The sequence below is a fragment of the Hylobates moloch genome, unplaced genomic scaffold, assembly GCF_009828535.3.
Source record: "Hylobates moloch isolate HMO894 unplaced genomic scaffold, HMol_V3 SCAFFOLD_2, whole genome shotgun sequence".
NCBI lineage: Eukaryota > Metazoa > Chordata > Mammalia > Primates > Hylobatidae > Hylobates > Hylobates moloch.
Genome location: NW_026652277.1, coordinates 155286436 through 155296977, shown reverse-complemented (window position 1 = coordinate 155296977; position 10542 = coordinate 155286436).

The following is a 10542-nucleotide window of genomic DNA, read 5'->3' as shown; positions in this document are numbered from 1 at the left end:
GCATTTTAAAGGGTCCAATATGTATGTAACAGAAAGCAAACATTTTGTGTCAACACGTTCAAGTGAAGCTGCCTCTGCGAAAGGCATTGCCACGTGTATTTATTTCATTCTGAGCTGACACTAATCGAGTACTATAAACATCAGCACACGGAGAGGCTTCATTTAGATAGGCTGCTTGCCAAACTTGGGGGGAAAAATGTACCAAACATGCCCATGATCATTGTCTTGACAACTAAGCTTGAAAGTCGTTAACTGCATTTCTCTGACATTGCAGGAAGGCTCCTGGCTCCAGGGCCACATCTTGGGACATATTCATTTCTGTTCCCAGAACACATCTCCACTGTCTATTTAAAAAATTGTTCCTTTTTGCACTGATTGTAGCTACCCTGAACATGTGCTAGAATAAACGCCTGAAGCATTCATAGTTGGGGAAGCCTTGCTAGTCAACCTATAAGGAAAGCTCATGCCTGATCTCAATTTTTTCCTATTCTTATTTTTTTTTAACCCAAAGGAGTTTCCAAAAATGGCTATGTATCAACTCAGTCCATTGGTCAATAGAAATGTCATAGTTACCAAGGAATGCCAAATGAAGCCATCGTTTTCATTTCAATGTTTTACTTGTAGATGGATAAAAATGTAAAGATTTTTGAGCCAAATCACTGAGTTGTTTTCTGTATTTCGCTTTCATCTTTCCTTATTGTGTGACCTTTTATTTAGAAACATTGATTGCTTTCTACCATTTGCTTAATGATTTTGACTTCATCTCTTTGGGTGTCAGATTGGAGTAATAAAAGGAACAAAAAGTCACACTGCCCTATTTCTAGTGCTATAAACAAAATTGCATGCAAATGAAGGCCAAAATAAGTACTTGAAATGCAAATGCATTTTAGAATGGAAAATAAATTTCAGAAAAGCTGCTATGTTGTTATCAATTTGTGCTAGCATTAAATTTTGACTCCATAGGAAAAGAGTAGGAATAGAAGCAGAGAACACCAAACAACTGCTTTATGGCTCAGCTAGCCTCAGTACTCCTGTGCTGTGTGTACGAACTCCCAAATACTTAGCATAGGGTGTGTGGCAAACAGATGGGATAAAAGAATTAATTCCTTTATTAAGAACTTGGACAAAGGAATTAAACTTTGATACAGACAAGATAGACAAGACAAAGTACTCATTATAAGACAGTCCCTGCAAAGTCAATCTTGTTCGTCAGATTTCTCACTGGAGGTTTTCTGATGGGATTTTGCAGATGGCTTGATGAGTAAGCACTTGAGCTATCACTATGCCCAAGGCTCTGGTGCATGTTACCATATACTTTCTATGCTGTCCTGTCCTGGCTCTTCTTTTCTCTGAACTTCTGACGTTAATTTAAAAGAAAGCAAGAGAAAGAAGGCACGAAACATATTTCTTTACATGTCCCAAATTACCCTCCATGTGTAATGAAAACCATCCATTTAAAATGCAATAATTTTTGTATGTTATATGTTAAGACCTATTAACCTTCCCAGAAGAGTGGAGAACAGGGGAACAATTTCTTTGACCAAATTGTCTACGGGTAAACTCAGGCTTCCATCCTATTGCAAAATGGTAAAACCCAGTGAAGCTCCCTAAACTGGACATCTTCTCCTGCCCCTGCAAATCCTTCTCGAGACCTCTCTGTATCCTGAAAGGTAGACTTTACAAACTGCTTCAGTAGGCAGCCTTGCCCTCTGACTTCTGGTTGAGTTGGCCACTGGGGGGTAATGGCAGAGATCAGAGGGAGGAAAGAAAGTGAAGTTGGGGTATTATGGGCTCTTTGTGACCTTTCTGGAGGGGATCTTTGTAGGTGGCTGATTTCTCTTTCTCTCCCTCTCTCCTCCTCCCCCTCCTCCTCCTCGTCCTCCTCTTCCTTCTCCTCCTCCTTTTCTGGGTTCTGGCAACTGTCCGGGTTTCCGCAACCTCTCCTTTGCCTTCTCCATCAAAAGTGAGTATTTAATGGAGCCCCAAATGTTATTACTCATCCTTGGATATTACAGTATCCCTTGTTGTTTTCTGATACTCTACCCATACTTTTGCTAATTGCCCCTTTGTTAAACTCTCTTCAAATTACCCCATTTTCATATGCTAACTCTTTCCTGCCAGATCGTGTTTGATAGATCTAATGTATACATTAGTGCAAAGTTGCACACTGATGTACAGGAGCCTTGAAAATATTATCAGTCAGAAGCAGAAAAATAAAATATCAGAAAATCTCTTTGTAATAAAGAGTCTGACTCGTTTTTTGATGTTTGCAAACAACTTTCAATCCCCAGTCTTCCCTGTTCCACTCTTGCCCCATATCTGGACAAGCTGGTAAGAAAGCCTGGGTGATCTCTCTTTTGGTTCAAATCACACAAGCCTCAGCTGCACCCAAGATCTGTTATGCCAACCCCATCCCCTAACCACAAGAACAGCCAAGTCATTTGCTTTCACTGCTCTCTCAAGCCATTTGTGGACCTGCTTGGGAACCTACCCCACTCTCCCCAGAAAGCCTCATTCTGTAAGTCATAACCTTTTCATTCCCTCTGGTACATGTGTGGCATCAGCAGTCTTACCATCCAAACCAAATTTGTGTGTGTGTGTGTGTGTGTGTGTGTGTCCACTGTGTCTCTAATCACAACAGTCTCCATCTATTCACTATCAATGAATTCCCATTCAACTTACATAAATACATTCAACACAAATTCAGCAATATACCATTGGCTAATGGAAGAAGCACAAATGTAAACTGTCAGTCCCCTGACATTCCAACCAGAATCCGTGCCCTGGAGTGAGCAGGACAGGGAGCCAGGCCTCTCTTTTCCAGGCTGTCTCCCTCCTGAATGCCTCTCAGTGGATGTCTTGGTAGATCATCCAAGAGATTGTTCAAAGAAAACTTTGACAATGGGAGATTTTTCTCATTGTAAATTAACTATATAATCTAACCACTCCTCTCTCCAAAAGAGCAGAATCTCCCCCATTTACACTCACTGCGTTGTTTACTAAGTGGTAACTTTTATTGATTAGGATTGTTTCTACTTATAAATCATTAAAAGGCACTCAGGCTGGCTTAAGTCAAAGAAGGAAAGGGCTGGGAGAATAGGGCAGAAACAGAAGGAATCAGGGACTGATATGCAGCTGAGCCTCCTGAGGTACATTCTCCTCACCCTTATGTGAATTGTTCAATTTTGCAGCAATCTAACAAAATTGCCAAACCATTTTCTACCTCAGAACCTTCCTAAAGACTGATCCTTTTGCCTGAAACCTTTCACAGGCAGAATATTTGCTTGGCTAACTCCTACTCACCTGCACATCTCAGCTTAGATGCCACTTTTCTGGGATACATTTCTGCACCTTGGACTCACTTATGGCTCTCACCAGTGTGTTGTGATCACCTGAAGGATACTTGACTGTGTCCTTTATTGACTCAGTGAAAACCATGAGAAGACAAAGACCATGATTTAGAGGTGCCAGATAAGAAGCAGATGCCCAGATCGATTTGCGTTTCAAAGAAAAAACGAATACCTTTTTAGTATGATTATGGCCTGTGCAGTATTTTTATGTGCTAAATCTGACAACCTTTACATGATTTTCTTTAACACCTAGCACAGAATCAGCACATAGTGAGCACTCCACAAATATTTGCCAAATAAACGGATGAAGAAAATCTTGGCAATACCATTGGGGACATAGGCACGGGCAAAGATTTCATGACAAAAACGTCAAAAGCAATTGCAACGAAAGCAAAAACTGACAAATGGGATGTAATTAAACTGAAGAGCTTCTACACAGCAACAGAAGCTATCATCAGAGTGAACAGACAACCTACAGAATGGGGAAAAATTTATGCAATCTACCCATTTAACAGAGAGGTCTAATATCCAGAATCTACAAGGAACTTAAAGAAACTTACAAGAAAAGAAAAAACCTCATTAAAAAGTGGGCAAAGGACATGGACAGATACTTCTCAAAAGAAGACATTTATGCGGCCAACAAACATATGAAACATATGAAAAAAGCTCAACATCACTGATCATTAGAGAAATACAAATCAAAAGCACAATGAGATACCATCTCATGCCAGTCAGAATGGCAATTATTAAAAAGTCAAGAAACAACAGATGCTGGTGAGGCTGTGGAGAAATAGGAACCCTTTACACTGTTGGTGGGAATGTGAATTAGTTCAGCCACTATAGAAGACCTATAGAACCAGAAATACCATTTGATCCAGCAATCCATTATTGGATATATACCCAAAGGAATATAAACCCATCCTATTATAAAGATAGATGCATGTGTATGTTCATCGCAGCACTATTCACAATAGCAAAGACATGGAATCAACCCAAGTGCCCACCAATGATAGAATGGATAAAGAAAATATGGTACTTACACAGCATGGAATACCATGTAGCCATAAAAAGGAACGAGATCATGTCCTTTGCAGGGACATGGATGGAGCTGGAAGCCATTATCCTCAGCGATCTAACACATGAACAGAAAACCAAATGCCACATGTTCTCACTTATAAATGGGAGCTGAACAATGAGAACACACGGACATAGGGAGGGGACCAACACACACTGGGGCCTGTAGGTGGGGTGGGGGAGGGAGAGCATCAAGATAAATAGCTAATGCATGCGGGGCTTAATACCTAGGTGACGGGTTGATAGGTGCAGCAAACCACCATTGCACACGTTTACCTATGTAACAAACCTGCATGTCCTGCACATGTATCCCAGAACTTAAAGGAAAATAAAATTAAATTAAAATTTAAATAAATGAATGTAGATCTGGTGAATCACCTGCTGACAGAAAATGGGTGAAATACAATCAGTGGATGGGAATAGTACCTAGGAAAAAAAGAGCAACATCTCCCACACATTCTGTCTACTCATAGAAAATTCATGAGTTGTAAATTGAGTAGCAATTAATAGATGTAAATTTCACCAGAAAAGTTAAACAGAGAACAAATTACAAAGCTTTTCAAAGTCCAATTACCTAATGGTGATGAAGAAACACTTATTCCAGATAGACTGTATGATGATGCCCCCAGTAGTCATATAATTCCTCCCCAGATGAGATTTGGACAAATCTATTCTTTGAAAAAAAAAATTCAACTTTGGCCAGGTGTGGTGGCTCATGCCTGTAATCCCAACACTTTGGGAGACCGAGGTGGGTGGATTGCCTGAGGTCGGAATTTCGAGACCAGTCTGAGCAACATGGAGAAATCCCATCTCTACTAAAAATACAAAAATTAGGCCGGGTGTGGTGGCTTATACCTGTAATCCCAGCACTTTGGGAGGCCGAGGCGGGCGGTCATGAGGTCAGGAGATCGAGACCATCCTGGCTAACATGGTGAAACCCCATCTCTACTAAAAATACAAAAAAATTAGCTGGGTGTGGTGGTGGGCACCTGTAGTCCCAGCTACTCAGGAGGCTGAGGCGGGCGGTCATGAGGTCAGGAGATCGAGACCATCCTGGCTAACATGGTGAAACCCCATCTCTACTAAAAATACAAAAAAATTAGCTGGGTGTGGTGGTGGGCACCTGTAGTCCCAGCTACTCAGGAGGCTGAGGCAGGAGAATGACGTGAACCCGGGAGGCAGGGCTTGCAGTGAGCCGAGATCGCGCCATTGCACTCCAGCCTGGGCAACAAAAGCGAAACCCTGTCTCAAAAAAAAAAAAAAATATTAAAATTAAAAAAAAATCAACTTTTGTTTCAGATTAAGGGGTTACATGTGTAGGTTTATTACATGGACATATTGCATGATGGTGAGGTTTGGAATATGAATGATCCTGTCACCCAGATAGTGAGTATATCACTCAGCAGTCAATTTTTCAACCCTTTTCCCCTTCCCTCCCCATTCTATTAAGCCCTAGTGTCTATTATTGCCATCTTTATGTCCATGAGTACCCAATGTTTAGCTGTTACTTGGAAGTGAGAACATGTGATATTTGGATTTCTGTTCCTGCATTAGTTTGCTCAGGATAATGTTCTCCAGCTGCATCCATGTTGCTGTAAAAGGATAAGATTTCATTACTTTTTATGGCTGTATAGTATTCCATGGTGTATATATTCACTACATTTTCTTTATCCAATCCACTGTTGATGGGCACCTGGGTTGATTTCATATCTTCGCTATTGTGAATAGTGCTGTGATAAACATGTCAGTGCATGTGTCTTTTTGGTAGAATGATTTATTTTCTTTGGGACATATATCCAGTAATAAGACTGCTGGGTCAAATGGTAGTTCCATTTTAAGTTATTTGAGAAATCTCCAAACTGCTTTCCACGGTGGCCAAACTAATTTACATTCCCACCAACAGTGTGTAAGTGTTCCCTTTTCTCCACAGCCTCTTTAGCACCAGTCATTTTTTGACTTTTTAATAATAGCCATTCTGACTGGTGTGAGATGGTATCTCATTGTCGTTTTGATATGCGTTTCTCTGATGATTAGTGATGTTGATCTTTTTTTGTGTTTGTTAGCTGCTTATATGCCTTCTTTTGAGAAATGTCTATTCTTTTGCTCATTTGTAATGGGATTATGTGGTTTTTGCTTCTTCAATTGTTTAAGTTTCTTATAGATTCTGAATATTAGACCTTTGTTGTGTGCATAGTTTGCTAATATTTTCTCCCATTCTGTAGGTTGTTACTCTGTTGATACTTTCTTTTGCTGTGCAGAAACTCTTTAGTTTAATTAGGTCCTACTTGTCAATTTACGTTTTTGTTGCAATTGCTTTTGAAGACTCAGTCACAAATTTTTCCCCAAGGCTGAAGTCCAGAATGGAGTTTCCTAGGTTTTCCTGTAGGAGTCTTATAGTTTGAGGCCTTACATTTAAGTCTTTTTTTTTCAGTAGAGACAGGTTTTCACCATGTTGGCCAGGCTGTTCTCGAACTCCTGACCTCAGGTGATCCACCCGCCTCGGCCTCCGAAAGTGCTGGGATTACAGGCATGAACCACCGTGCCCAGCACATTTAAATCTTTAATTGATCTTCAGTTAATTTTTGTATATGTTAAAATATAGGTATCTCATTTCATTCTTCTGCATACAGCTAGCTAGCTATCCCAGCATCATTTATTGAATAGGGAGATTTTTCCCCATTGTTTGTTTTTGTTGACTTTGTCAAAGATCAATGTGTGGCTTTATTTCTAGGTGCTCTATTCTGTTCCATTGGTCTACACGTCTGGTTTGTACCAGAATCATGCTGTTTTGGTTACTGTAGGCTTATAGTATAGTTTGAAGTTGGGTAATACAATGCCTCCAGCTTTGTTTTTGTGGGGTTTTTGTTGTTGTTGTTGTTGTTTTTGCTTATGATTGCCTTGGCTATTTGGACCCCTTTTTGATTCCACATGAATTTTAGAATAGGTTTTTCTAATTCTGTGAAAAGGAGGATGCACTTTCCTCACACTCCTTAGGTAAAGACTGGGTGAAACTGAAGGAGGAGTGGAGACAGTGTAGGCTTCAACATCAGAGATGTTATGCCTCACACATGACTGAGCTTGATGACTGTTTAGTGAATGGAAGAATGTGGCAGAGCGACTGAAAGTCCTTCCTATGAAATCAGAAAGAGTTGGGTCCAGTACTGTCTCCACCCAGTAGACCTGGTTTGTACTAACTTGTGAGAGGCACTTGTTAAATTTTCGGGAATTTTGTATGCTGGTTGTTAAACTTGGACTTCATTAAATAAATTCTATAAACTTACAAATAAGTGATAATTAAAAAGACAATATAAATTCAAAAGTCCCATTCCCAATTCTGTCACTATTGTCTGTGCTCTCGAGGTGATTTTTCTTATGGGGTGGAAATGCTACATCACGGTGTGTGATTGTGCATCTCTTCTTTACTCCACGTTCTATGAGCTGGCAGCTCAAAACTTGCCACAGTGGAAGCATTTAATCTACAGAGATAGGCAAATATTATAAATTGGGGCTTAATTTGTTGCTTTATTTATTGATAGGCTAAACTTTAAAAAGTGGTGAAAAGAATGTTAATAATACATGTTAAACACAAAAGTATATCATGTCTAACCACTGTTACTGTGAATAGCAGAAACCAATTGAGAAAACATTTTTTCTGTATTCAAAAACTTTCATACAATTCAGCAGAGAGTTGGCTCATGGCACTGATGGCAACCTTGACATTCCAACAAGTGTCTACAATGTTTCATTGCTGTCTGACTTGTCATAAACAAAAATATCAACCAACATTTATCTCAGATATACATGATATAACTTGGTTCTGATTGTTAGAATTCTTTTTTTTCTTTTTCTTTTCTTTTTTTTTTTTTTTTGAGACAGAATCTCACTCACTGTTTTGCCCAAACTGGAGTGCAATGGTGTGATCTTGGTTTACCACAACCTCCACCCTTTGGGTTCAAGCGATTCTCCTGCCTCAGCCTCCTGAACAGTTGGGACTACAGGCATGTGCCACTATGCCCAGCTAATTTTTGTATTTTTGTAAAGATTGGGTTTCACCATTTTGGCCAGGCTTCTCTCAAACTCCTGACCTCAAGTGATCTGCCTGCCTCGGCCTCCCAAAGTGTTGGGATTACAGGTGTGAGAGACTGCACTCTGGGTGATAAAAATTTAGCAGCACACCATTGTCTCCACTTCATGTTAGCCGTGAGTCCTTGGGAAAATTACTCACTCTCCCTCATGGTACTGTTGTGGGGAAGAACCCTCAGTAATAACACATATTTAGTGCTTAGTCCAGGTTCGGCCCCCTGATGAGTTTTCACGTGTATACTAGTTATCTCCTCCTGCCCAGCAGCAATACTGCTGCCACTAATTCTTTCTTAAATTTGCACTCAATTTTTGGAACAGATTATACTTGCATATGGGGAAAATTCAAAAAGTAAAAAATGGTATAGAGTGAAAAATCAAATCTTCCCACCAAACTGTCCCCAGACATCCAGTTCCCTTCTCTAGAGGAAAACACCATTACATTTTGTTGTTTATCTTTCCAGAGACAGTCTATGAATTTAGAAAACACACATACATGTATATATATTATTTCTAAAGCATACATGATGGTATACTATATATACTATTTCCTATCTCACTTTATTCATTTAATAAAGTATCTTGCAGAGCTTTTCAGAACAATGTGGGTAGTTCCATGCAGACTGAGCACAGTATGCTAATGAATAGACAGTGTCTGTGTAACCAGTTCCCTATTGTTGGACATTTAGGTCGTTTCTAACCTTTTTCTTTAACAATGCTGCAAAGAGTACTCTTGGACGTGTCATTTTGCACCTATCTTTATTGGTTTTCTGATGTTTTGTTTTAAAAAATATTTGTTGAAGGAGACAAGCTCAGCGTGATACTTGCACATGATCACAGCTAGTTAAAAAACTCACTAAAATATTTACTGAGTGTTTACTCTATGAACAACATTATCATTTTATCTAGAAGTGTTAAATATTAATTAAGGGCATCACCGTTTTATCTAGTATTGAATATTAATTAAAAGTATATATTGAGGGAGGGAAGAAGAGTGTTGATTTTACTTAAAAAGAGCATGAATAATCTGAGAGAGAAGATTTTTTTTTAACTCTTATGAAACAAGAAAAAGAGGCTATATGGCAAAGTAAAATCAAGAAGCAGATATAAGGAAATAAAAATTTCACTTGGACTATCACATGTGACATGGCTGGCTACTATCCGCCTCTTAAAATTCTGTTCCCTGGGACAGAGCTGCATGCGGAGGCTCGCATCATGAATTTTAGCTTCAGAAAGACTGCAGGAATCAATCAGGAATCCCAAGAGGACCCACAGACCCTCTGAAGGAAGTGAACTGCTCCTGCAGGACCCAGGAGGCACCCCAAATACTATGAGTGCTCAAACTGCAGAAGTGGGGAAGGGAGTTCCTCCCCACCACTGCCCTGCACCGAACACACACCCCCATTGGGGAAAATGAAGGTTTAGTTTGTGGGAGAAAACTCCAACCTTACCTGGAGCTGAGTCACTTTAGAGAGTTGAGTGAAATACAAGGGCAGAGGAAGCAGCGGGAAAGGCCCTGGGAGCCTGCTGGGTCTCCAGGCAGGCCATTCCTGCCTGGCCTCACAGGGATCCTTCAGGAGGGCAGCCAGCAGTGGGGAGAAAACACCACAGGGAGAAGGAAGTCTCCAGCTGAACTTTGTAACAGTTTGAACCCATGGAGGAGCCTCCTGGCCAGAACTCGGTGGGGAGGGTGCGAATCCTGCCTGCAGACTCCACAGGTGGGAGAAGAACTGAAGCCCTTCTCTTTTGCAGCTGGGAGGTGGGTAGTCTATGGCAAGATCTCAGCCCTGATTGCTCACTGCCTGGAAACAGACTCCGTGCTGTTAGGTGGGGGCACAGTGGGAGTGAGATCAGCCCTTTGGATTGTGTGGGAGCTGGGTGAGACCTGTGAATGCCGGCTTTCCCCCACTTCCCTGACAACCTGCGTTATTCAGCAGAGGTAGCCATAATCCTCCTAGGTACACAACTCCACTGACCTGGGAACCTCACCCCCATTCCCCACAGCAACCACAGAAAGACCTGCCCAAGGAGAGTCTAA